We start from the raw sequence: 27599 nt of genomic DNA, 5'->3' as shown, positions 1-27599 counted from the left end.
CAGGGAGATCAGCTCATGCTTTGTGACCACCTAGAGGGGTGGGACAGAGAGGGTGGGAGGGAGACGCAAGAGGGAAGGGTATGGGGATATATGTATATGTATAGCTGATTCACTTTGTTATAAAGCAGAAACTAACACACCATTGTAAAGCAATTATACTTCAATAAAGATGTTAAGAAAATAAATTAATTAAATAAAATGTGTGCTTGGGGCCCAGAATATCTCCATTGGCCAGGCCTGTCTGACCAGTGTTCCTGGGGCAGGTCTGTGCCCTCCAACTGCTGCAGGAGCAGAATAATATTTTGAGAGCTCCAATGTGGAACCATCTGCAGTGAAATCGCCTCTCTGTGTTGGGTCAGAAAGTAGGAGAAGAAAAAACCCACTGTCAGGAGCACACGTCTGCATTTCTCGCTCAGACCCTGGAAGCTGTACGGAGCTGGTGGGCTGCAGGGCTGGACCAGGTGTGGGGCATTGTCTGGCTAATGAAGTATTTAAGGGCTGCATGCAGACCCTGCCCCCTGGGGCCCAGCAGCCCACAGGGCACTCTCATTAAGCTGACCCTGGAGGAGGGGGAATTGGTGGCTGCATTTTGGGCACAGGTGCAGCCAGAAAATCCCCTTTCCTTACAGGTGCTGGCCATTCCAGGTCAGTAAGGTCAGCTTATTACCCCTAAAAGAGAGGTCAGGGGAAGAGGTGCAGGCCACACCTGCCTCCCGGCCCCTCCTTACTCCACCCACAGCACACATGTCTTTTGGTAGGCTCTGGGGTGGGGAGCGGGCACTAGCATCAGAGAGCTGGCATCAGCAATGTGTCAAAAGAAGCAACCACAGCAGAGTAACAGGGTGTCTGGTTAACATTCCAACTCTTCCAGGAAGTCTTCCTTGACTTCTCCAGAGCAGATGGATTACTCCTTCTTGGAAACTCACACAGTATGGACAACCTGCACCATAAATGTACCCCTGGTTAGGAACACAGTCTGCCTGGCCCCAAATACCAGCTCTATGATTGACTAGATGGGTGACTTTGGGCAAGTTACTTCTTCTCTCTACTTCCTTCCTTTACTTTCAGTATGAGAAAAGTGAAGATGCCCACTGTGTAAAGTATTGTGGCAAGTACACTATTCAAGATACACAAAGTGCTTAGAACAAACCCTGGTGCAGAACAAGCCCTAGACAAGAGGCTGCTATTATAATCATATAACTTTTTTTGTGGTAAAGTATGCATAATATAAAATTTACCATTTTAGCCATTTTTAAGTGTTCAGTTCAGTGGCATTCAGTACGTTCATGTTGTTGTGCAACCATTGCCATTGTCCACCTCCAGAATCTTTTCACCATCTCAAACTGAAACTCAGTTTCATTAAACAATAATTCTTCGCTCCACCCTCTCCCCAGCTCCTGGTAACCTCTATTCTCCTTTCTGTCTCTAATCATAACTTTTGATATAAATATCTTATTTTCTTTATTCAACAAATAGTTATTAAACACATACTTTGCACCTGGAACTGAAGTAGAATCTGGGAACACGGATCAACACAGTCTATGCCCTTGTAGAGCTTTAACTCTAGTAGATTGATGTTGGTAATGAGCAAAAAATTGCACAAGACAATCTCAGACAGAGATGCATGCTATTGTTGAAAAAAAATATCCAGAACTTGGAAATAGGCAAAAGAGAGTACAGTACATCCTTTCAAAGCCATACATGGGCTTTGTTTAACAATACTGCCCAAGATTATTTAATGCTCCAGAGGACACACCTATGTTTGACTTACCTATTTACCATTTGATCAGAACACAGACACCAGGAGTTACACATTAACTTGTAGATTTCCAGCCAGTAGAAAAGATTATCCCAAAGATTATGGTCTTACTGTCCTGTAGGACAGTAACCATGTTTGTATCTAACCTAGAAACCTTATAGTATAAGAGAGCTTGTAAATGAACCCACATTTATATGTGCAATTAATCTATGACAAAGGAGGCAAGAATATACAATACAATCAGGAAAAGACAGCTTTTTCAATAAGTAGTGCTGGGAAAACTGGACAACTACATGTAAAAGAATCAAACTGGACTACTTTCTCACTCTATATACAAAAATAAATTTAAAATGGATTAAAGACTTAAAAGGTAAGACCTGAAACCATAAAACTTCTAGAAGAAAACGTAGGCAGTATACTCTTTGACATTGGTCTTAGCAATATGTTTTTGGATCTGTCTCCTCAGGTAAGGGAAACAAAAGCAAAAATAAACAAATGGGACTACATCAAAAGCTTTTGCACAGCAAAGGAAACTATCAACAAAATGTAAAGGCTGCCTACCGAATGAGAGAAATTTGCCAACAGTATATTAGATAAGGGGCCAGTACACGAAATATACAAAGAACTCCTACAACTCAATATCAAAAAAACCCCAAACAACCAAATTAAAAATTGGGCAGAGGATCAGAATGGACATTTTCCCAAAGAAGACATATAGATGGCCAACAGGCACATGAAAAGATGCTCAACATCACTAATCATCAGGCAAATGTAAATCAAAAGCACAATAAGCTATCAAGTCACACCTGTCAGAATGGCTGTTATCAAAAAACAACAAATAACAAGTGTTGGTAGGGATGTGGAGAAAAGGGAACCCTTGTGCACTGCTGGTGGGAATGTAAATTTGTGCAGCCACTATGGAAAGAGTACGGAGACTCCTCATAAAATTAAAAATAGAACTACCATATGATCTGGAAATTCCATGCCGGGGTATTTATCTGAAGAAAATGAAAACACTAATTAGGAGAGATATATGCACCCCTATGTTCACTGCAGCATTATTTACAATATCCAAGATGTGGAAGAAACCTAAGTGTCCATCAACAGATCAATGGATAAAGAAAATTGGTGTATATATATATATATATGTGTGTGTGTGTGTGTGTATGTATATATATATATATATACATACACACACACACACACAATGGAATATTACTCAGCCACAAGAAAGAATGAAATCTTGCCATTTGCAACAATGTGGATGGACCCAGAGAATATTATCCTAAGTGAAATAAGACAGAGAAAGACAAATATGGTATGATTTCACTTACATGTGGAATCTAAAAAAACAGAACAAATGAACAAACATAACAAAACAGAAGGTCAGAGATACAAAGAACAAATAGGTAGTTGCCAGAGGGGAAGGGGGTAGGGGGAGGAGAGAAATAGGTGAGGGAGATTAAGAGGTACAAACTTCCAGTTGCTAAATCAATGAGTCACAGGTATGAAGTGTACAGTGGGGGCAATATAGTCAATAATTATGAATATCTTTTATGGTAACAGATGGTAACTAGACTTATCATAATGATCATTTTGAAATGTATAGAAATACAGAATCACTATGCTGTATAACAGGAACTAACATAGTGTTGTAGGTCAATTATACTTCAAAAACAAACAAACTCATAGAAAAAGAGATCAGATCTGTGGTTTCCAGAGGTGGGGGTGGGGGGATAGGGAACTGAATGGAGGTAACCAAAAGGTGTGTGGACAAAAAACTGCTGCCTGCCATCGCAGTAAAAGATGAGTGTTGCCCCCCCATCAAACCATCAGCCACTGTGGCTAGCCCCGAGGGGAATTCAGGGTGGAGAAAAAGAGGTTACTGGCCTTAGAGAGTTAAGGTGCATATCAAGGAATAATTCCAATAAGCCCAGACTCTTGCATCTTCCCATACACAGAAAAGCACTAAAATCACTAACTTGAGATGTCTGTTTTTGTGACTAGCAGTAATCTTGCGATGTTCGACTACATGTTTTTTTCCCTGGCAAAAACTGTTATACATCCTGTCTCCTCCCTTATCTCTTTGGGACAGTTCCTCAGAGCTTTCTGAGAGGCTGTATCCCAGGCTATATAGGGCCAGGGGTCAAGCTTTCTACCTCACTGGATTCCTCTCTCTGCCTATGTTTAGTTCAGGGAGGCTAAGTGATACTGGTTCATCTAGCCTGGTTACCCCAAACTACTCCAAGCCTGAAGCCCACTGTTTCTTCCACCAGACCTTTGTCTCAGCCCTGGTTGTGAGACTTTGGGGATGGGGAAGGGGATGCCCTTGAGAAAGGCATGGAGAGGGAGGGGCCAGCACTGGGCTGGCTGGTAGGAACCCAGAAGGGGAGTGGCCAGTGCATCCCAGGAAGTTCTCCCAAGGCCCAGAAGTTGGCCGCGGCCATCAGCGTGTTGGACTCAGGGGACTTGGTCATAGTCCTGCTGTAGGACCTCTCCGGTAAAATGCGAGCGATCCTTTCAGCTCTAAAACCCTCCAGGATTCCCTGAACATCCCCCAACACTGCCCTTCAAATCCCCCCTCTTGCACATAAGTGAGTCCTCGCGACAGCGCTACTGAACAGCGCCCTCTAGTGGAACCTTGTGTTCCAGCCGTAACCCCTCTGGGGGCAGGGATGACGGGGGCCGCCTACGATAGGGGGCTTTTCCGTAGAGACCCAGACCACACTAGTCCTCGGAGCTCCTACTGTGTGCCAGGCACGATCAGCAGCTGTTAGGTACTGGCAGCAGTGCAAGAGCCCGGGCCACGCCTGTCTTGTTCACCACTGGGCCTCAGCACATCGTATTGCCAGCACATACTAAATATTCCTTACATGCTTTTTAAATGAATGAATGAAGAAACAAATAAGATGCAGTGGCTGGACCTTAATGAAACCAGCGTGGGGACTGGTCTGTGTTACTTCAGAGTGCTTGCATGAGCAGAAGTTAATTTGTGTCTTTTTAATTAAGCTCAAGCTAACAGGCAGCTGAGTACAGTGTTAAGCACAAGAATTCAGGAGTCAGACTGCCTGGGTTCAACTCCTGGCCACTTAACTCTATGATCTCGGATAAATTACTTACCCCTCTTCTGTTAAGACAGGGATACCTTATTGCATTGCCATGAGGTTAAAATAATTAAAATTTGTAAAGTACTTAAGAGAGTACCTTGCACATACTTTGCATTCTGTTAGTATTTAAAACAAAACAAAACAAAAACAAGGGAAACTTGCTAAACAAATGGAGTGATGCCCAACAGTGAAGTGGCTAAGTGATGATGTACTGAGCTGCCCATAACCAGAGGTATGGGAGGATGCATTAGCTCTTTAAGATAATCAATAACGACTATTATCTATTGAGCACTTAATGTCATCCAGCACTATGCTAAGTACTTTGCACTTATTATCCTATTTTGTTTTTACAGTAACTCTGTGAGGCAGGTATTACGGTCACCTCATCCTTTAACACAGGAAACAGAGGCTTTGTGACAAGTTGAGATTCCTCAGTGTGGAGCTGTTGATTCTGAGGTTGAGTCATGCTCAGAATTCAGGGAACACCTGGACGCCCAAGGTCATGTGGGGCATGGGAACCATGAGGAAAAGGCAGGTGAGCAGTCTGTGGGCTGGAGGGAAGAGACTCCAGGACTGGCCAGAGCCCAGGGCTTGGTGATAAGAAGCCCTTTGTGTTGGGGCCCAAAGGCAGAGGAAGGGTGGTGGTGATGGGGAGGCTAAGGCAGCCTTGGTAGCAATCTATCAATCAGCCAACCAACCCACCAAGCCAGAGACACTCTTTATTTGGCAATGAAGGGAAGGGAGGGGTTGGCAGGTGGCTCCAAAGGCCCCGGGTGCAAGACAGTGTCTCAGCCTGTGCAGGAAGCTCTCCAAAGCAGGACAGTGTCCCTGCAGAGAAAGAGCTGGAAAATCCTGGAGGAGGGAACAGCGGGTAGATGGGATGAAACACACCAGTGGTGGGGTGGGCTCGGTTCCTTGGCAAAGAGGAGACAAGCCTTTCACAGCAGTGGCAGGATGGAGGACATGAAGGGAGAGACACATCTAGAGGAGAAGAGGAAAGTTTTGCTTTTACGATGGAAAAAAAGGGGGGTTTCAGCTTTGTCTTTATAATAGAAAAGCTGAGATCATTAAGTCAAGGGCATGAGGGACTGAGTTTGGATGCCTGAGAAAGGCAGGGTTGGTAATAAGCCTGAGTGGGGTGTCCTAGGAGAGCAAGAGAGGCAAAGAAATCATGAGTCCCAGGAGGCTGAGCTGGGGAAGGAGGGCAGGAAATCAGGGATGCTCAGCAAGACAGTCATTAATATGTAGGGGAGGTGACTGCTAGCCCAATCTCACTGCTACTCAGGCCCCTCATTTCCCCATGAGAACCCCAAGACTGGGGGCTATAGGAGCTGTCTTATCCACCTAAGAGTAATTCTTTCTCCTTGTCCAGCCATGAGAGCCACTACCCAAGAGCGTGTGGAGCCCTCCCAATGGCCCCAAAGGGCTGCTTGGGCTTCAACATTTGGAATGCTCTCTACCCATCTCAGATATCCCATTCCTTCTCCACACTGACTCTCAGGAAGACATCGATGGCCAAACAGGGGCATGGCTGCAACCTCCAGACTGCTTTCTTGGATCGATGGGACACCTTGCTTCTAAAGCATTCCCCAGTTATCTCACAGGCCTCTAAGCGGGCATCAGATGAACACTGTGACTTCACTTTCCAGGTGGGAGAGTGGACTCTTATCAGTTTCTGCATCATTTGCTAGTGGCATCAGGCTGTCAGCAGTTGTCTTGATATCAAGGCAAGAAGTGTCTGGTGCTGTGGTCTGTACCTCCCTCCACCCCTTACCCTGCAGGACCACTCCCATCATTATCCTCACTGTGGGGTTCCGGGGGGGGGGGGCAGGGACGGCAAACACTTGAAACACACGAAACACACGTCTCATCGTGCCTTAATCTGGCACTAGGGGCAGACATCAATAATCTATCGTGTCGTGTTCTCAACACGGTGCTTCAGGCAGCAGCACAAAACAAGTGCAGCTGGAACTCCAGGTGAATCATTTTTGTCATCCTGTTTGCAGGATGGGTAGCTCCAGCACCCTTCCTTCTATGTCTGTGAAGCGGGCTGGCCACAGGTCAAGCTGTGAAGGCGTGAGGTGTGGCTTTGCCTCTCAGCCCCTCTTCTGCCGCCCCATCGCCAGAGCTGGGTTTTCTCCCAAAGGGCACTTGTGCTCCCACCCACTCTCCTCAGGGTCCTGAGGAGCTAAGCAGGTAATGGGGTCACTGATTGGCCATGATGGGAGGAGCAATGGGTTCCAATCACAGCCACATGCCCTCCACTGCCTTCATCTCTCTGAGGCTCTTCTATAAAGGAGACAAATTATACCCACCTGTGGACCCTCGGCCCCAAGACTGAGGATCAGAATGGAAGTGAGCCCCTGTATGTGTAACATTTCTAAACTGAAACGATCTTTACCAACCTAAGAAAATCTTACTTTTAATCCCCAGCACCAACCCTCCCACACATCTTAACAGGGGGCTATGGGGGCACAACCTTCTGGTCTGAAAGGAGTAATCTGATAGTGGGATTTTTAACTGGCATAGATATTTGGGGACAAGTTGTACCTTGTGGCACCCTCAGATCCCACCTCATGCTGCAGCAGAACTCACATGTGTATGTATGGTGCTCAACAGGTGATAAATAAATAGTTGATAAAGGGCCTGGCACTTTCGCTTTAAGAGCACTCTGTTGCTATTTTAGTGGCATCTGCATGGCTATACCAGTGAGGCTTTGTCACCTTCCTACCTGGCAGACACTGCAAACTCCTTGCTTTCCCCCGCTTTTTAATCAAGGGCTAATGATGGAGGGTAGCTTGCTGGGCAGGGGACCATGGTGGATAGAAGGTCTGTCCAGGCTGAAAACACCTAAGTCTGGGATCATTTCACCCATCTCTGCCACCAGGGCAGGGATAGCAGAGCCAAGCCAAGCCAAGTCAAGGGGAGGGTTATTTTTAATCCCAAAGATGCAGCGTTTGAGAACAAACAGCCCCATCCCTGGAGCATCTGCCAAATGAGTGTGGGCCCGGAGGCGTCAGGCCGCGGCTGCTTCCCGGCTCACCAGGCCCCTCCAGAAACCAGAGCTGGGCAGCAGTGTGTATTTTTAAACAAGCTGACTTGCTGTGGCCTTTGAGGGCCACCAGGTCCTGTGAGGACAGAGTGGGAGCCCCACGCACCGTTACCTTTAAATCCAGTCGGGCCCTAACCCAAGATGGTGCCTAGCGTCCCCCGCCGCCCATGTTCACATTGCCTGGAGCTCCCAACCTCTCCACCTGCTGCCTTGTTCCCATCCCAGCCCCAAAGTGCTGAAGGCCACCTAAGAATACCATTTTCCCTTCTTTTATATTTTCCTCTTCCCTTCCTTTACTCTCTGTAACACAAATAACTCATACTCATTGTAGAAAAATTAGAAAATTGAGATGAACAAAAAGAAAAGAAAAATCCCTATCATCCCCCTGACCCTATCTCACTGTGGGTGAGGACCAGCATTTGTTAATACTTGGTGGATATTTTCCCTGACTTTTTTCTATGAATAGTTTTTACACATAAGGTATTTATATTTTCAAAACATGAATCTCACCTAAGGCCTGGCACTGGGGAAACCAGGATGGCTCCTCATTCAGGAAGAATGCTGACATTCTCTCCCACTGAGGTCCACAGGCTCTGTGGCCGGGACTGTTAGGACGTCACAGGGAAATGTTTAGCCCCGTACCTCTTCCATACGAGAGGCTCTCCTCTCCATACTCATCTTTCCCAGCAGGAATCATTTTGCCCTTGTCAGGCTTTGTTTGTGTGGTTAAGAAGGCAGGCTCTGGGCTTCCCTGGAGGCGCAGTGGTTGAGAATCTGCCTGCCTATGCAGGGGACACGGGTTCGAGCCCTGGTCTGGAAGGATCCCACATGCCGCGTAGCAACTAGGCCCGTGAGCCACAACTACTGAACCTGCGCGTCTGGAGCCTGTGCTCCGCAACAAGAGAGGCCGCGATAGTGAGAGGCCCGCACACCGCGATGAACAGTGGCCCCCGCTTGCCACAACTAGAGAAAGCCCTCGCACAGAAATGAAGACCCAACACAGCCAAAAATAAATAAATTAATAAACTCATACCCCCAACATCTTAAAAAAAAAAAAAAGAAGGCAGGCTCTGGAGTCAGGAAGCTTCAGTCTAAATCCTTGCTCTGCCTCTAAATAACTGTGTGAAGTTGGGCAAGTGGCTTAACTTCTTTGTGTCAGATTTCCTCATTTGTAAAACAGGGATGAAGAGAGGATACACATTACAGGTCTGGTGTGAGAATTCAGTGAGCTAATACTGAAGGTAGAGCGACCAGAAGAGAGGCTGGCACATAGTAACTGCTCAATAAACATTAGTTCTTATTCTACTATAATGGTTGTTTTTTCAACTCTGAGGGAGTACCTCCTATGTTTCAGGCACTAGCCAAGCTTCCTGTATGATTTTGGGCAAGTTAATTCACTGACGTCTTTCTTACTTCATTCAGATAGGGGCTCAAGGCAGTTGGGGAATGAGATGGGGAGTAATTTGGGGTGCTTGGCTACCAGGAGGTTTAACACATTTGCATCATGGGGTCAGTGGACCTCATTAACATATTGGAAAAATGTTAAAAGCCATGTTGCTTTCATTGGAGCTCTCACATACCCACCACTCCAGTTGTTGAAGGCTGATCATGAGTACATGGGGGTTCACCATGGTATTTGTGCCACTTTTATGTCTGTTTGAAAACTTTCATAATAAAAAGTTAATATGTATGTATATGTATACATATATGTATGTATATAATATATGCATCCTGAAAAATCTACATCACTCTATTTACTTTCATACTTTTTCTGTATTGCTTTAATATACGTTTTAAAAATGTTTAAGGATCTTTTTTGTTAATCAAGACCATTAAAACCACTAAAAATGCTTCCCCCTCGAGACACACTGGTGTTGACAGAAGCCACGGCTGGTCCATAACAGGGTCTTGACTCTGGGCTGGTCATACTCCATTGCACTGATGACGTGCAGAATTCCCAGCTGACAGGTGATGGCGACAAAGGGCAGACACGATCTGGCACCTGGTGCCAGGCTGCCCCCCTTCCTTTACCTTCCCTCCCAGTACTGGCTTCCAGCCCTTATTTTGGGTCACACTTGTCGTATCTTTATCAATGCCGAGTACTTGGTGTGCCCAATTAAAACTCTGAGAACAGAGGAATTGGAGGCTAGAGACACCCATCGGATCAATCATAGAACTTTCCACCTCAAGGTTAAGGGTCCCTGACATCCGTCCCCTCCCTCTTCCAGGCCAGTCGGCAGGCTGCTCACCTCCTCTTTCTCCCTGCTTTTGGCACCCCTCCAGACTTTTGACAAAAACACAGATGTCACACCCTCTGTTGCTACAGAGGACCAAGCTCACCTTGCTTTTGTGATCATCCAGATGCTTCTGTGCTCATCCAGGTGCTCTGGCTGCTTTTGTTGCTACCACCGTTGTTATTGTGAATAAAGCTTCCAATTATTGGTTGATTATTGGGCATCCAACATTGTTCATCCATGGGCATGGCCTCATTTAATCCACACAACAGCCAACATGGTAAATACTACCATCCCATTTTTCAGATGAAGACGTTGAAGCTTACATAGGCTGAGTCATCAGGATCACAGAGCTAATAAACGGAAAATGAAACCACAGTCTGATTCCAAAGCTCATGCTCTTAACACTATGCTAATTAGAGACTATTTTCCATCCTCAGAAAGAGGAGAGGGGTGTAAAAGAATGGCTAACTTTGGGCTTCCCTGGTGGCGCAGCGGTTGGGAGTCCGCCTGCCGATGCAGGGGGCACGGGTTCGTACCCCGGTCCGGGAAGATCCCACATGCCGCGGAGCGGCTGGGCCCGTGAGCCATGGCCACTGAGCCTGCGCGTCCGGAGCCTGTGCTCCGCAACGGGATAGGCCACAACAGTGAGAGGACCGCGAACCACAAAAAAAAAAAAAAAAAAAAAAAAAGAATGGCTAACTTTCACCAGGTCTACAGTTTTGTTGTTGTTTTTGCGGTACGCGGGCCTCTCACTGTTGTGGCCTCTCCCGCTGCGGAGCACAGGCTCCGGACGCGCAGGCTCAGCGGCCACGGCTCACGGGCCCAGCCGCTCCGCGGCATGTGGGATCTTCCCGGACCGGGGCACGAACCCGTGTCCCCTGCATCGGCAGGCGGACTCTCAACCACTGCGCCACCAGGGAAGCCCTGTTGTTGTTTGTGTAAATAGAGACCACCATAAAGTGGAACCCCTTACTGTCTGGGCCATTCGTCTTCCATAAGGGGGCCCTCAAGGCGCGCGCTTACTTGCGTGCGTGTGTGAGCGCGTGCCTACACGCACTTCTAAATGTAGAAGTCCACAGGTAGAGGACTGTCAGGTAAGACTCTGCCCTCAGCACACACGGCTCCTGCCTCACCTCTGACACTCATCAGCCCGTTCTCTTGAGCAACCCACTTCCCCTCTCTGGGCATCAGTTTCCTCACCTGTAAAATAGCGGTAACAAACCTTAGGTTACAGTCACCAAGCACATTCAATGACATCCCAAGTGGCATGTGCCCAGCAGAGTGCCTAACTAAAGCAGAGCTCGAAAAAAAACGTTACCCCTTCTGGCATTCCGCAGCACTGGAGGAAGCGTCCCCCAGGCGGGCGGGGAACTGGAGAGAAAATGGCGGGTGGGGGCGGGGCCTAGCGTCAGCGCGTGCGCACGCCATGGGGGACGGCGCGCCGCAAGGCTCAGCCCTCCTGCTGGAAATTAACCCGTTGTTCTGCGGGCTTTGGCGTAAAGTTTGCCCTCCCTGCCTCGGTTTCCCCATCCCCTCGCCCAGGGTGCTGGCCGGCTCCCCCCACACTCTCCACCCTGCTCCTTCTTGTGCCCACCGCTCTCAGCTAAAAAGAAGATCCTGTTCCTTGCCCACAACACAGGCCAGAGCCACGTGTGCTGGGCTACAGGTGGTCTGCGAGACCCTGGCGGGCTTCTGGTCCAAGAAATTTGGACACCTGTGCTGTGAACCACTTTCTCTTAGGAAACCTAGAATCAAGGGCCTTCCTGACGCCCTCTCCCTGCCAAGGACGCACGCGGCGCGCGCACGCACGCAGAGACAAACACGCAGACTCAAACACAGACACATACAGATGCACAGACTCAGGCACTGGCTCGCTCCCAACCCCCAGGCCCAGCCTAATGCCTGTCGGTCCCACCCCTGCAGCTCTGCCTCCTTGGTCTAATAAGGGTAGGTGAGAAAGGGTCCTGAGATTCCAGAAAGATTCGCAGCGCGCTCCTTCTAAGGCCTTTCAGTCGAACGTTCAGCTCTGGGCAAGCGTCCGGGGCCAGGAACCCCAAGGCTGAGTCATGGGTTCCTCAGCCCCAAGTCTCATTTCTAGCCCAGTCCAGATCCTGGGCCTTTCAAAAAACTCACAGGTCGTCCCTCTGAGTCAGCAAAGGTTCCCACAGAAACTCCATTTGGTGTGGATTTAATCACAGGGTGTTTTTAAAGCCTCATCTGGAGGTAATTTGGAATTTAAATTACCAGGATGAGGATATTTTTACCAGAAGAAGGGCTTGGAATAGTTATATCCTGTCAGTTATTGATCAACCATTTCCAAAAGATTAAAAAAATAGTAAGACCTATTTTACCAAATATGTTAGAAAAATTCCCTCAGGATTTGGTCATTATTAGCGTAACTGATATAAATTGTTCCACAACACTTAGGAATGTGTTCCATGACACATTTCACGAATTTTCTAAATCAAATTAAATCATACTTAGACCCCCACCTACCAGGACCTCAGATAATTCAATCCCAGCCACTTTTCAGGGCCCTTCACTCTCCTTCCACGCAGAACTCCGAGTACTTCAGGATTCCCGAAACTTGGCAAAGGGCACCAGGTCTGTGATGGTCACTGCTGAGTTGCCTATGGTCCAAGCCCTAGTAGACCAGAGGCTGCTGTTGCTGCCCACAGCAACATCTCCAAACCAAGGGCCCCCAGACATCTCTTCCCCCCTCTTAGGCCCTCCCCAAAGGCCCTGCCACCTCCAGAGTACCTGCTGGAGGCCCAGCACTCAAGGGTCCTGCCAGCTTTTAATGACCTCTGGGCCCCAGGGCCCCTCCCCAGCCCTTTCCACCTCTAACAAGTAGTGCTAAGTCTCCAGACCCTTAGAAAATCTAAGGCCTCTAACTCTTCCCTGGGGCAAGAGAAGCCCAGCCCTCCAAAACACAAGGGCCTCTGGAGAGGAAGAGGGGAAAATACCTCACATTCTTTTCCAGTGAGCCTGCAGAAGAAAAACAGACATGGTTAATTTCTCAATCACAGTAGTCCCTGACTTAGGCAATAATTACCTGATTTACCTAGTAATCCACACTCTGTGGGGAGTAGATAGAGCTGTGGGCCCAAAACAGAAACAAAAACAAAAACCCTTCTTTAATAAAGGTTATGAAATCTCTTTGCTTCTGTAATTTTCAGGGTCTCTCTAGAATACTCCTGTTTGGACAGAGATGGGGTCAAACCACACAGATACCATCTAGTTGCTTGGTGTCCAGTAGCTTGCTCTTCTTCATGGAAGAACTGTACCCCATATGAGGACTGATGAGGTTGAGATAAGAGGTGCCACTGAAACTCAAGTAAACATGGGCTAGCTTCGACTTGCACCCAACACCACATAACACAGTGGAGTTTGTGGTTAAGAGGAATGGCTGTGGAATCAAACAGACCAGAGTATGAGTTCCGGCTCCATCCCTTTTTGGCTGTGTGACTTCAGGCAAGTTACTTCACCGCTCTGAGACTCAATTTCTCTAAAATGGAGGTGATAAAGTGCCTCATAGGATTATGTGAAAGTTAAATGACAGCCAAGACACTGATGTAAGTTCATGCTGCGAGGAATACCCTCTGCTTCAAACACATAACAATGATATATGATACATAAAGAGAAAATTAAAATGATACAGCCACATTCAAAAAACACTATTAACATCTCTATAGACAAGGCTGCATTCTATATACCTCCTCTGAGGGTCTGTAGTGGGTCCCTTTGTTCATGGTGGTGATCAGCTTTCCATTCAGCCCCCTCCTCTACTCTTCCTGGAATCATTTCCTAAAATAAGCTGCCAACAAGCCCTTATCTCAGACTCTGCTTTGTGGGGGGAGTCTAGGCTAGCTGGAAAGGAAAATAACAATGAAGCAAAGAAAAGGGGTGGTAAATAGAAAACTAAATATGGCAGAAATAAGTTAAAATATATTAGTCATTATAATAAATGTAAACAGATAATCCATTAAAAGATAGACTCGCAGATTAGATAAAAAATGAACAAGGTTTATAAGAAGTATACCTAAAGCAAAACCACAAAGAAAGATTGAAAATAAAAAGTTAGAAAAAGATACACCCATCCAATGAAAACCAAAAATAAACATGTGGTTATGGATTGAGTTGTGTCCCCCAAAACAATATGTTGAAGTTCTAACCCCCAGCCCCTCAGAATGTGACCTTATTTGGAAATAGTCATTGCAGATGTAATTAGTTAAGATGAGGTCATACTGGAGTAGGATGGATCCTTAATCCAATATGATTGGTGTCCTTATGAGAAGAGAGACACACAGACACATAGAAAGATGGCCATGTGGTTGTGGAGACCCAAATTGGAGTTATGCTGCCACAAGCCAAGGAATGTCAAGGGTTACCTGAAGCTGGAAGAGGCAAGGAGGGATCCTCTCTTACAGGATTAGGAGGGAGCACAGCCCTACTAATACCTTGTTACTGACATTTAGCCTCCAGAAACATGAGAAAATAAATTTCTGTGGTTTGAGTCACCCAGTTTGTGGTAATTTGTTATGGCAGCCATGGGAAATTAATACATATGCCTAGCAATATTTCTATCAGACCAAATAAAATTTAAGCCTAAAGTATACATCATAAAAGCAACATCCCATCAAGAATATATAATGAGGGGCTTCCATGGTGGCACAGTGGTTAAGAATCCGCCTGCCAGTGCAGGGAACACGGGTTCGAGCCCTGGTCCAGGAAGATCTCACATGCCGAGGAGCAACTAAGCCCATGCACCACAACTACTGAGCCTGCGTACCACAACTACTGATGCCCTCGCACCTAAAGCCCGTGCTCCACAACAAGAGAAGCCACCACAATGAGAAGCCTGTGCACCACAACAAAGAGTAGCCCCCACTCGCCACTAGAGAAAGCCCGCACGCAGCAACGAAGACCCAACACAGCCAAAAAAAAAAAAAAAAAAAGAACATACAATGATTATGAATTTGTATGCACTTAACATGACTAAATTATAAAGAGAAGTTGATTAATTCATATTCTCAGTAGAATATTTTCAATATACTTTTATCAGGATCTGATGGATCAAGTAGATAAAAAAGGATAAAAGTTATGTAAGATATGAAGAGCTAATTTAGTTAACCTGATCCAGTATAGATGTGTAGAAGCCTGCATCTGAAAAAAGAATATATATCCTTTTCAAGCACACATTGATCACTTTAGCAAAGGAAGCCTTAACAAATTTTAAATAGCTTGTAGTATACAAATCATATTTTCTATCCATAATACCATTAAATTAGAAATAAAAATACCCCTAAATATATTGTGGATTAAAGATAAAGTCTTAGTAAAAATTACAAAACATTTAGACTTGAAAAACTATGAAAAAAATACATAACAAAACTTGTGAGATGCAGATAAAGCAGTACCTAGAGGTAAATTTATAGCTTTGAAGTACCCTTTGGGAAAACAAGATAGAACATAAATGAATTAAAATTTTAATACAAGAAGCTAGAAAAAGAAAATAAATGAGATATTGCAGTTAAAGTCCATTGCATAATGCTTGCCACATAATAAGTACTCAACAGAAGGAAGTATTTAATAAATGGAAATTGTAGTTGTTGTTATTCTATCAATAACTTCCAATTAAAAGAGCTTGTCTTTATAGGATTAAGTAAAACTTTCACAAGAAATTTGTGATTTATAATAAGTGTATATTTGATCAACATCCCTCTTACTGGCATGGAGCTCCCTTGGAATTTCCTGTAATGAGAGCAGTACAAGTGTCTTGAATGAGGTGACTTTTGGGAAGCACGTAGGTCACTGAAGGATGGGGACTTGTCACCAGAGGAATCAGTGTGTGATTACAGAGTTAGAACCTTTAGCCTTCTCTGGGGAGGGGAGAGCAGCTGAAGATTGAGTTCAATCACCAAAGGCCAATAATTCAATCTATCATGCCCATGTAATGAAGCTTCCATAAAAACCCAAAAAGATGGGGTTTAGAGAGCTTCCAGTTTGGTGAACATGTGGAGGTACAGGGAGAGTGGCAAGCTTGGGGAGGGCATGGAAGCTCTGAGCCCTTTCCCACATACCCTGCCCTATGCTCCTCTTTCACCTGGCTGTTCCTGAAGTATATCCTCTTATAATAAACTGGTAATCTAGTAAGTTAATGTTTCTCTGAGTTCTGTGAGCCATTCTAGCAAATTAATTAACCCAAGGATGGAGTCATTGGACTCTCCAGTGTATAGCCTGTTGGTCAGAAGCACAGGTGACAACCTAGATGTGCAATTGACATCTGAAGTGGTGGTGGTGGGGAAACAGTCTTGTAGGACTAAGACCTTAACAAGGGTAATCTGATGTTATCTCCAGGTAGAAAGTGTCAGAATTGAGTCGAATTGTAGGACACCCAGCTGGTGTTGGGGAATCGTTTGATGTGGGAAAAAAAACCACACACTGGAACTGGCGTCAGAATCTTACAACTATGGCACACCAAACAGAGATATCTCTGTGCCTGGAACTTCAGAAATTAAATTTTATAGTTTTTCATAGTCTAAAAATATTCCAGAAAGGGAAATTCTCTGGCCAGGGTTGGTCTCCTCTGCCTCTATTAACTATAACTCACTTTTTAGCCACTGAATGGACTAGAGCCTGAACTCAGCAGTGACAGGATATGCATCAGTCAGGAAGCCAGGCCCCTGATGGAGCTGCCCTCTGAAGGACCTTAATAGCATCCAGGGAGTTCCACCATCAATCCTCCTCTTGGAAGGAAACAAGGACTTAAATAATTAGAGAAAAAACTAATCTGGAGGTGGAGTCAAGATGGCAGTGTGGGAAGACTCTGAGTTAGCATCTCCCTACCACTGGCGGCGGACTCTGACACCCAAGGAGACAGGAGGAACCCCAAAGTGAACTGGTAGGACGTAGGGGGACTGAGAGGGGAGGAGAAGTGGACACCAGACAGGTCTGGCACCCCTGAGGCCAGGGAGATCAGGAGGGGCCCTCAGGGAGGAACAGGAGAGGAGCGGAGGGTGATCGCGTGGCCCACTCGTGGATGGGGAGCCTGCTGAGCTCCCAGGCTGATCCCCTGATTTCCAAACCCCCTTCAGGCCACATGGGTCCTTGGGGGCATAGGAATGAGGCCAAGGAGAGAACAGGAGAGGTAGGTGGGAGGGGCCCTCAAGGAGAAGCAGAAGAGGAGCAGAGGGCTATTGCCCCACCCACTCGAGCCCAGGAAGCCTGCTGGGATCCCAGGTGAGGTCCCCGGCCCTCTGAGACCAGGAGTGGAGGGCATGCCTGGGCCCCTTCTGTTCCTTGAGCCTAAGCCCCACCCCACACAGCCCCCAGGGCCTTTCCAGCCCTGTGGGTCCTGAGCATTGGCTCTGCCCACCACCCAAACCTTGTCCTTGCTTAGGCCCTGCTCTCCACAGCCAAGGCCTTTCCCCCCCTGTTTTTTCTTTTCTCTCCTCCTCTTTTTTACTATTGTGGTACTGATATACCTTCCAGTTGTTGATTCATCTATATTTTAATTTTTATATTCTTCCTAACATATCTGTTAGTTTCTTAGTCTAATTTTATTGTTTACTTTGTTTTGTTTTGTTTTGTTTTGCAGCCCCAGGCAGCTTGTAGGATCTTGGTTCATGAGCCCGGGGTCAGGCCAAAGCTCCTGCGGTGGGAGCTCTGAGTCCAAACCACGGGACTAACAGACAACCTCAGACCCCAGGGAATATTCATCAGAGAGGTCTCATGGAGTTCCTCATCTCAGCACCAAGACCCAGCTCTACCCAATAGCCTACAAACTCCAGTGTTGGAAGCCTCAGGCCAAACAACCAGTAAGATAGGAACACAATCCCACTCATAAAAAACAAAAAATAAGATGAGATGGCAAAATAATATGTCACAGATGAAGGAGCAAGGTAAAAACCTACAAGACCAAATAAATGAAGAGGAAATAGGCAATCTACCTGAAAAAGAATTCAGAGTAATGATAGTAAAGATGATCCAGAATCTCGGAAATAGAATGGAGGCATAGACTGAGAAAATACAAGAAATGTTTAACAAAGATATAGAAGAACTAAAGAACAAACAAACAGAGATGAATAACACAATAACTAAAATGAAAAATACACTAGAAGGAATCAATAACAAAATAACTGAGGCAGAAAAATGCATAAGTGAGCTGGAAGACAAAAAGGTGGAAATAACTGCTGAGGAGCAGAATAAAGAAAAAAGAATGAAAAGAATTGAAGACAATCTCAGAGACCTCTGGGACAACACTAAATGCACCAACATTAGAATTATAGGAGTCCCAGAAGAAGAGAAAAAGAAAGGGTCTGAGAAAATATTTGAAAAGATTATAGTTGAAAACTTCCCTGACATGGGAAAGGAAATAGTCACCCAAGTCCAGGAAGCACAGAGTCCCATACAGGATAAACCCTAGGTAAAACACACCAAGGCACACAGTAATCAAACTACCAAGAATTAAATTCAAAGAAAAAATATTAAAAGCAGCAAGGGAAAAACAAAAAATAACATACAAAGGAATCCCCATAAGGTTATCAGCTGATTTTTCAGTGGAAACTCTTCAGACCAGAAGGAAGGGGCAGGATATACTTTCTCTTTCAACCAGAAAGAGAAAGAGAAAAACCTACAACCAAGATCACTCTACCCAGAAAGGATCTCATTCAGATTCAATGGAGAAGTCAAAAGCTTTTCAGACAAGCAAAAGCTAAGAGAATTCAGCACCACAAAACCAGCTTTACAACAAATGCTGAAGAAACTTCCCTAAGCGGGAAACACAAGAGATGAAAAGACCCACAAAAACAAACCCAAAACAATCAAGACAATAGTAATAGGAACATACTTATCGATAATAACCTTGAGTGTAAATGAATTAAAGGCCCCAACCAAAAGACACAGACTGGCTGAATGGATACAAAAACAAGACCCATATATATGCTGTCTACAAGAGACCAACTTCAGACCTAGGGACACATACAGACTGAAAGTGAAGGGATGGAAAAAGATATTCCATGCAAACGGAAATCAAAAGAAAGCTGGAGTAGCAATACTCATATCAGATAAAATAGACTTTAAAATAAAGACTGTTACAAGAGATAAGGAGGGACACTACATAATGATCAAAGGATCAATCCAAGAAGAAGTTATAACAACTATAAATGTTTATGCACCCAATACAGAAGCAGCTCAATACATAAGGCAAATGCTAACAACCATGAAAGGAGTAACCAACAGTAACACAATAACACAATTTAACACTTACACTTTAACCCCACTTACATCAATGGACTTTAACACTTAACACTTTAACCCCACTTACACCAATGGACAGATCATCCAAACAGAAAATAAATAAGGAAACACAAGCTTTAAATGACACAATAGTCTAGATAGATCTCATTGATATTTACAGAACATTCCAGCCGAAAGTGGCAGAATACACTTTCTTCTCAAGTGCACATGGAACATTCTCCAGGATAGATCACATCATGGGTCACAAATAAAGCCTCAGAAAATTTAAGAAAATTGAAATCATATCAAGCATCTTTTCTGACCACAACACTATGAGATTGGAAATCAATTACAGGAAAAAACCTGTAAAAAACACAAATACATGGAGGCTAAACAGTGCGCTACTAAATAACCAAGGGATCACTGAAGAAATCAAAGAGGAAATAAAAAAATACCTGGAAACAAATGACAATGAAAACACGATGACCCAAAACTTACAGGATGCAGCAAAAGCAGTTCTAAGAGGGAAGTTTATAGCAATACAATCTCACATCAAGACACAAGAAAAATCTCAAATAAACAATATAACCCTACACTTAAAACAGCTAGAGAAAGAACAAAGAAAACCCAAAGTCAGTAGAAGGAAAGAAATCATAAAGATCAAAGCAGAAATAAATGAAATAGAAATGAAGAAAACAATAGCAAAGATCAATAAAACTAAAAGCTGGTTCTTTGAGAAGATAAACAAAATTGATAAACCCTTAGCCAGACTCATCAAGAAAAAAAGGGAGAGGATGCAAATCAGTAAAATAGAAATGAAAAAGGAGAAATCACAACTGACACAGCAGAAATACAAAGGATTATAAGAGACTACTACAAACAACTATATGCCAATAAAATGGACAACCACGAAGAAATGGACAAATTCTTGGAAAGGTACAATTTTCCAAGACTGAACCAGGAAGAATTAGAAAGTATAAACAGACCTATCACAAGTAATGGAATTGAAACCATAATTTAAAATCTTCCAACAAACAAAAGTCCAGGACCAGATGACTTCAAAGGCAATTTCTATCAAACATTTAGAGAAGAGCTAACACCCATCCTTCTCAAACACTTCCAAAATATTTCAGAGGGAGAAACACTCCCAAATTCATTCTACGAAGCCACCATCACCCTGATACCAAAACCAGAAAAAGATAAAAAATATAGACCAATATCACTGATAAACATAGATGCAAAAATCCTGAACAAAATACTAGCAAACAGAATCCAACAGCACATTAAAAGGATCATACACCATGATCAAGTGGGATTTATCCCAGGGATGCAAAGATTCTTCAATATATGCAAATCAATGTGATACACCACATTAATAAATTAAGGAATAAAAACCATATGCTCATCTCAACAGATGCAGAAAAAGCTTTTGACAAAATTCAACACCCATTTATGATTAAAAAAACTCTCCAGAAAATGGGCATAGAGGGAACCTACCTCAACATAATAAAGGCCACGTATGACAAACCCACAGCAGGCATCATACTCAATGGTGAAAAACTGAAAGCATTTCCACTAAGATCAGGAATAAGACAAGGATGTCCACTCTCACCACTCTTATTCAACATAGTTTTGGAAGTCCTAGCCACAGCAATCAGAGAAGAAAAAGTAATACAAATTGGAAAAGAAGTAGTAAAATGGTCACTGTTTGCTGATGACGTGATACTATACATAGAAAATCCTAAAGATGCCACCAGAAAACTACTAGAACTAATCAATGAATTTAGTAAGGTTGCAGGATACAAAATTAGTGCACAGAAATCTCTGGCATTCCTATACACTAACAACGAAAAATCAGAAAGAGAAATTAAGGAAACACTCCCATTTACCATTGCAACAAAAAGAATAAAATACCTAGGAATAAACCTGCCTAAGGAGGCAAAAAACTTGAACTCAAAAAACTATAAAACACTGATGAAAGAAATCAAAGATGACATAAACAGACAGAGAAATATACCATGTTCTTGGATTGGAAGACTCAGTATTGTGAAAATGACTATACTACCCAAAGCAATCTACACATTCAATGCAATCCTTATCAAACTACCAATGGCATTCTTCACAGAATTACAACAAAAAATTTTACAGTTTGTATGGAAACACAAAAGACCCTGAATAGCCAAAGCAATCTTGAGAAAAAAAAATGAGCTGGAGGAATCAGGCTCCCCGACTACAAAGTATACCACAAAGCTACAGTAATCAAGACAGTATGGTACTGGCACAAAAACAGAAATATAGATCAATGGTACAGGATAAAATGCCCAGAGATAAACCCATAGACATATGGGCACCTAATTTATGACAAAGGAGGCAAGAACATACAATGGAGAAAAGACAGCCTCTTTGATAAGTGGTGATGGGAAAACTGGACAGCTACATGTAAAAGAATGAAATTAGAACACTACCTAATACTATACACAAAAATAAACTCCAAATGGATTAAAGACTTAAATGTAAAACTAGACACTATAAAACTCTTAGAGGAAAACATAGGAAAAACACTCTTTGGCGTAAACCACAGCAAGATCCTTTTTGACCCATCTCCTAGAGTAATGGAAATAAAAACAAAAATATACAAATGGGACCTAATTAGACTTAAAAGCTTTTGCACACCAAAGGAAACCATAAACAAGACGAAAGGACACCCTCAGGATGGCATAAAATATTTGAAAATGAAACAACAGACAAAGGATTAATTTCCAAAATATACAAACAACTCATGGAGCTCAATACCAAAAAAACAAACAATCCAGTTAAAAAATGGGTGGAAGACCTAAATAGACATTTCACCAAGGAAGACATACAAATGGGCAAGAGGCACATGAAAAGATGCTCAACATCGCTAATTATTAGAGAAATGCAAATCAGAACTATAGTGAGGTATCACCTCATGCTGGTCAGAATGGCCATTATCAAAAAATCTAGAAACAATAAATGCTGGACTGGGTGTGGTGAAAAGGGAACCCTCCTGCACTGTTGGTGGGAATGAAATTGATAACAACCACTATGGAAAACAGTATGGAGGTTCCTTAAAAAACTAAAAATAGAACTACCATATGACCCAGCAGTCCCACTACTGGGCATATACCCTGAGAAAACCATAATTCAAAAAGAGTCATGTATCACAATGTTCATTGCAGCACTATTTACAATAGCCAAGACATGGAACCAACCTAAGCGTCTATCGACAGATGGATGGATAAAGAATGTGTGGCACATATATACAATGGAATATTACTCAGCCATAAAAGGAAATATGAATTTTCTTTTTTTGTACATTTATTTTTTTTAATTGTTGCCCTGTAGAGCAACAGCAGAACTGATTTCCTCTGTTTCAGCACAATAGAGAACCGTCACTAAAACCACCAGCTGGAAAAGTGCACGATGCCACAGGGAGCATGTGGTTTCCCTCCTCATTCCGGGGGTCCCCAGGCACCAAGGAAGGCAAGGAGGGGGATCCCAAACATCACTCTCCTTTGCAACCTGGGAGATAGTCGGGGAATAATTGGCTGTCTGCAAAGGGCCCCATCAGGGCCTCCAGGAGCCGACTTCCCACCCCCCATCCCCTCCCAGCTGCCAACTCTGTCTGAACTGTAGACAAAGCAGCCAGTTGTAACTGAAATGAGAGGGTATAGAATATCTGAGGTTGTTTCCAATTAGTTTTTCAAGCAGTCCTACAGAGGTGGTTGGGTTTTAAAGTGCTACTTTGTACATTAGGTAATCATCACTTTCAGTCTCTCTGAGCAGAATGTCCACAGCATCTTCTCTTGGGTCCCCTGGGCAGGAAATTCAGAAGTCCCCATTTTGGGGTAATCCTGAACCATTATCCTTCCCTGTCAACGTTGCTGATAAAAGTTGTACATCATTAGATCTTGGGGTAACTGAATGTGGCAGCAGACTCTTACGGTGTTTACTTTAAAAAAAAGTTATAAAGTCATGAGAATGTCAGAGTAAATTGTTCCTAGTGAAATGCCTTCCCTGTACCAGCTCCATCTCCAGTAACGCTTTTCCACATAGAGGTTTGTGCAAAAGCTTGTCAAGGCAGTAAATGACCTCAGTTTGTTTCAATGGGAGGAAGGTTCTTTCAGCTGAATTCATAAGCAATGAGAGGGAAATCAGGGAGGCCCACTGGGAAACTGCCCTGATGAGCAGGTGTAAACCATCATGATCTAAACCCATTAGTATTAATGCAGAAAACATATCCCAGACGCCCCTTTCCCTCAGTAGTTCATGAAACTCAGATACACGTAAGTGGAAGACTTCAGCATTACTGCAAACCCTGGGCACACCTCTGTAAACTGTAGATAAAGAACCCCTCCACCAGAAGCTCAGAAAACCGGAGTAGGATGGAGTTTTGGAAATGAGAACAATGCCCTCGGGCTCCGGGCCAACTCCAAGCCTCACCTCTTGCTGTTCCTACCTTCTAGGACACTATCCTTCCCCTCTTCCCACTTGGCCAGCACCTAGTCATTCTCAAGGACCAGCTCAAGTCCTGAGAATTAATCTTAGGATCAGTCTTGGAAGGACCTGAAGTGTCAACTAGTTCTATAATCTACTCCCTCCTATAATTTAGAGCAAGAGTCTGAACATCATTGGTGACTGGAGACTCACTGCCTCCTGAGATAACCCATTCTAGCTCCAGACAGCTTTATTTTACTAATATATACTATTTATTGTGTATTAACTTATGCCTGACAACTGTCACATAATGTAATTCTTGTAACAACATTATGAGGGCTGTATCTTCGTTATCTTACCCCATTGTACAGACTTGAAGATCACGTCAGAGGGAGGCCAATGACCTGGTCACAGGCCGAGGAAGCGGCAGAGCCAGGGTGTCTAACTCCAAAGACAGTGCCCTTTGCCACCGCACTGCACCCTCAAGGACCTCCTAACATACGGAATTTCTCACCGTGCCATGGTTTCACTCAAGGCAGAGTTGTAGGGTTGTACACAGTTGTCAAATTTCCTCCAAGAATTCTCAGTGCTTAGGTCTGTTCTATACAATGTAGCAGGTAATGACCTAGACTTACAAGTTTCCATTGGTCACCATTGTGGGAATTTAGTTTCACTCTCCAGTGAAAGTGTAAGTTCCTGGAAAGCGGGACCATAGCTTACACTTATTTTGTATGTTTAATCTTTGTGTATCTAATTTTCAAGACTTTTTGTTTCTTTTTGAGAATGCAGCCTGGACAGCACGGAGCACGTGCCAAGTGCTGACTGCATCTCTGATGGACTGAGTGGCAGTGAAGAGAGTATCAGACCAGGAGTCTGGCATCCCAGATTCTGGTTCCAGCTCTGCCACCAGCAGAGTCCTTCCCCCTCTCTGGCCTCAGTTTCCCCACGTGAACCAGATGATATGTTGAGGTGTGCCCCAACCTCTCTTTGATGCTGGCCAGCTAAGTGCTGGAGCTTTCCCAGGCCAAAGGACCGGTGGGCAAGTCCAGGGAGACTGAGCCCATCACTCAGACTGAATCATGCCCTCAGGCACCTACCCAGGAAGCGAAGATGGTCCCCCAGAGCACACAGCTGGATGGGGAGCTGGGAAGAACTCATGGGGTGTGAGCTAACTTCTGTAGGCACCCTGATCTATTTGTCCCTTACACTCTCTCGGATGGAAACAAGGAGAACTCTTGCATGATTCAGAGTCTTTCAGTCTCTAACCTTTTCAGAACTTTCTCAATATTTAGCAAAATGGTTTCACACAGCATTAATGAGAATCTCCAGAAATTTCCCTGTGAAATCCCTCATCGGCTGACTCACCAAGGAAGTTAGGAAGCTGGACTGGGTTCAGCCTTCACCACTGTGTTGGGGAATTTTTCATTCATTTGTTCATGTATTTCACAAACTGTGTGTGTGTGTGTGTGTGTGTGTGTGTGTGTGTGTGTGTGGTGGGGCGCATCATGTCCTAGGCACTGTGCTGAGTGGTGTCTTGGTCATCTACAACGATGAATAAGACTGGAAACAGTTCCTGTTCACAAGGGGCTTATAGTCTCACTGGTGATGAAAATATTAAGCAAAGAATCACACAACACTACGATTAAAATTTGTGGTAAGTGCCATAAAGAAAAAAATACACAGGGTGCTAATAGGGAGCCCTACCTTAGCCTGAGGGTGAGGTGGGATCAGAGAGGGCTTCCTGGAGGAAGAGGCATTTAAGCTTAGACCTGAAACATTCAGGAAAGGGGAAGGGGTGGGGGTTGAGGAAAGGTGGCTCCAAGGAGGGATAATATGTGGTCTGATCCACAATATGCTGTGGTGGGTTAGGATCGGACTCGTAATCCCAGCTGTGGCCCTCACTGGCTGTGAAACTTCATGTGAGTCACCTACCCTCTCTGGGCCTCAAGGCTTTTGGTATTCTTTGTTTTTTGTCTGTTTTGTTTTTTCCCACCTTTAAAATGGAGATCTGCTACCTCAAGCAAATGTTGTGATGCTCAGATGAAAGCAATGGCTACGATATCACCCCCAAAATACTTCTATGTGAATAAATATGATATCCTTATTATTGCCCTTGAAATTCACTGCATCTGTGAAAATGAGATTGTCTGCGGGAGAACTTCAATTGACATTTAGAAAAATTATGAGCGGAATGGGTTTTCCTTATTTGAATTCTCCACTTTAAATGCAATATACCCAGATTATGTACAGACACATGAGGGGGATACAGAGGGACCGGGAAACCTGGTCCCAGATGACCTTGAGAGGGAAAAGCCAACAGACGAGTGATGGGAGAAAGGGGCTTATTAAACAAGCCTCACCGACAGTCCCTCTCCCTTCTTTTCCAGATGCGCCTCCAAATGCTTCGCCAAGAATTCTAATGAGAAACAGACTCTCCCTCCTTCACCTGCAGATTTCTAAGCAGAGATATTGCTGCCACTTCTGCTCAGCATCCAAGAGTGGTTTGTCTCCAATTCCCCCTCGTAGGACTCGGGGCTTTGAGAGTTGGAGAAAACAGTTCAGACTTTTCCTTCCTTTATACTTCGGCAAAAAAGCACCCAGTCAAAAAACGAAGGGGAGAAAAGCCAGGGCATTTGGTGGAGTGCTGGGGCCAGCCACCCACCAGAAGCCCTGCTAGTTAAGTAGCCAAACCCGTAAGTTGAAAGGAAGCAGAGGGATCCTGGCTTGCACAGAGAAATGTTTACTCTGTCGTGGTAATGGCCATGTTTGCGGTCCCCACTCACCCACCCACCCACAAGCTCCAGTGTGGGTCAATGAATCTATTGTGGAAAAAAGAAAGCCAAGGCAAGACCTTAGCCAGAAAAATGTAGAAGTGGGTTTTGTCCCCTCAACCTGATGCAGAATTTATAAAAGAGATTTGCCAACTACTACCATCTTGGATTGGGGATGTTTCCTAACTGCATAGGGTTCTAAGACAAGCGTGATCTCTGCTTTTTGCCTTTTTGGCCAGAAATCCAGGCCTGCCTCTCTTCTCCACCACCAGCCCTTGTCTCCCTGGGGCCTGTTTCAATCTGTCTTGTTTGTTTCCTCTGCTTCCCACAGCTTTTGCCTGCCTGCTCGGCCTGCAGAGCCAGGATGGGGGTTCTTTCTGCCGGGCACTCCCTCCAAGAAGCCAGCACAGACCCTCACCCCCTCTTTCTGGGTTTATATATAACTGTAGAAAGATCACACTTTTCTATTTCCCATGTCATGCTGTCTCTTAAAAAAAAATCCTTACTTTTTAAAACTTTCCCTTATTAAGGGCAATCAGGATATTGGTTTGCTAAGAGTTGAGCTGTAATCAGCCTCAGTGGTGGGAAAAACCAGTTCTTGACTTCCTTTTGGATCTGCCATCCCATCATTCACTCCCACAGCACCCAACTCCTTTCCATGAGCGCACTGTGCTCTTTGAACCGAGTTTCATCCACAGCCAAGTCTGCCAAGACAAACCCTCCATGCGGGACTCCATCCGGGAGGGACCTTCCTCAAAGCCTCTTGTTGGAATAGCGGGCCATGTGTCAAATGAACGCGCAGAGGCTAAACGCTACCTGGGAAACCATTTCTACGATAAAGGTCCATGCAGAAGAAAAGCCGGAAGCAAAACTGGATGTTTCATGTGCTCAAAAGTATGGAACCCAGACATTATAGTAAAAATAAAAATGCTTGCTTAAAAACGAGAAAGGCTGAAAGAAAGGATTCCAAGATGG

The sequence above is a fragment of the Leucopleurus acutus genome (assembly GCF_964270905.1).
Source record: "Leucopleurus acutus genome assembly, chromosome: 1".
Classification (NCBI taxonomy): domain Eukaryota; kingdom Metazoa; phylum Chordata; class Mammalia; order Artiodactyla; family Delphinidae; genus Leucopleurus; species Leucopleurus acutus.
This window is presented reverse-complemented; position numbering follows the sequence as displayed.